Genomic DNA, 1209 nt, shown 5'->3' on the forward strand with positions numbered 1-1209 from the left:
AAAAAAAGGGGGGGGGGGGGGGGGAACTCTTGAAAAACTCTTCCGTCGTTAGGAAGCGAACGAAAACTTTCGTGGTCTGATAACAGATCTACACGTACGCGTAGAATGGCGTGAATATGTCCTCGACCAATTATCCCCGCTTATCGACTGTTACTATTCGAGGACGAATGCCGAATTCCATTGGCGGCGTAACGGCGACCCGTGCCACGGAAATCAGTTTCAGTCTGGCTAGATCCGTTGGAGCCGCAGCAATCGCGGCCACCGCGGGGCTAGCTGATCTGGCAGAATTGATTCTCCACGCTGTTTTCAAGCGAAGCTGCCCCAAAATCCGGCAACGATCGGTCGCGTTCGAACCTGCACCGCTCCGGGGGAAGTAGGCTAGAGCAAGACCGGAAACGAGGACGAGTCCTGGAGGAGGCTGCATCCGCAACCGGGGAAGAATCGCAATTACCGCGAGTCAGGGACGAGGTATAATTGTTGTGACGTTGGTAGACTAAAGTGTGATTTAAAAATCACTATTGAGACAGAATCTTTGAATTTTTGAATTTTTTAACTCTTAATCTTTCATACTCAGTAGTTTTTTTTTCTTTCTCTTTTTAACAGAGTTGACAATATTGTTAGAATGTAGAGATACTCTTTCTCTTGTTGCCTTGGAAACTCGATAAATCTTTAGTGTCATTGTTTCTTAATCGAATGGTTTAATAGAGTAGTAATCGAATATGGTTATTCGTGCTAGAAAATTTTTCTCATTTCCTTGTTGCTGTTCTGGAAACTTGTACAGTAAAGTACTTGATGATTGTTTTTTAATAATCTAAATATACTAGGGAATACGAAAATTTTTCTTTTTTTCTTTTTCCTCGTTGTCTTGAAAATTTGATAAATCATTGATGCTTGACGATGCTTAAATGTTTGATAATAGTCGTTGAGATAATTATTAGGTACAAGAGTAATACAGATCAGAGTAATACAGTAATAAAATATTTATAACAAGAAAATCGCAATTATAAATTTTTATCTGTCGTTTTGAGTGATCGATATTAGGTCAAAATTATTCAAGTGCAATGTTGACTCGGTGTCTGAAGTGAGATTAGAATTTCATCGAGGAGAGAGATTTATCTTCCCAAAAAGCAAACGTTACGTCAGTTACGTAACAGCTCCATAAAACATCGAATGGAAAAAAAAATCATTTCTTTCCACAAAAAGAAAAAA

At 39.4% G+C, this 1209-nt stretch overlaps 1 protein-coding gene across 1 annotated transcript in view; it reads left to right on the forward strand.

The window, feature by feature from the left end:
• The window catches only part of LOC122532355 (protein kinase C-binding protein NELL1-like), a 96335-nt gene that overhangs the window by 40889 nt on the left and 54237 nt on the right, over window positions 1-1209 (forward strand). The gene's annotated exons all lie outside the window — the stretch shown is intronic.

This window comes from Frieseomelitta varia, unplaced genomic scaffold (genome assembly GCF_011392965.1).
Source record: "Frieseomelitta varia isolate USP_RPSP 00005682 unplaced genomic scaffold, Fvar_1.2 scaffold_450, whole genome shotgun sequence".
NCBI lineage: Eukaryota > Metazoa > Arthropoda > Insecta > Hymenoptera > Apidae > Frieseomelitta > Frieseomelitta varia.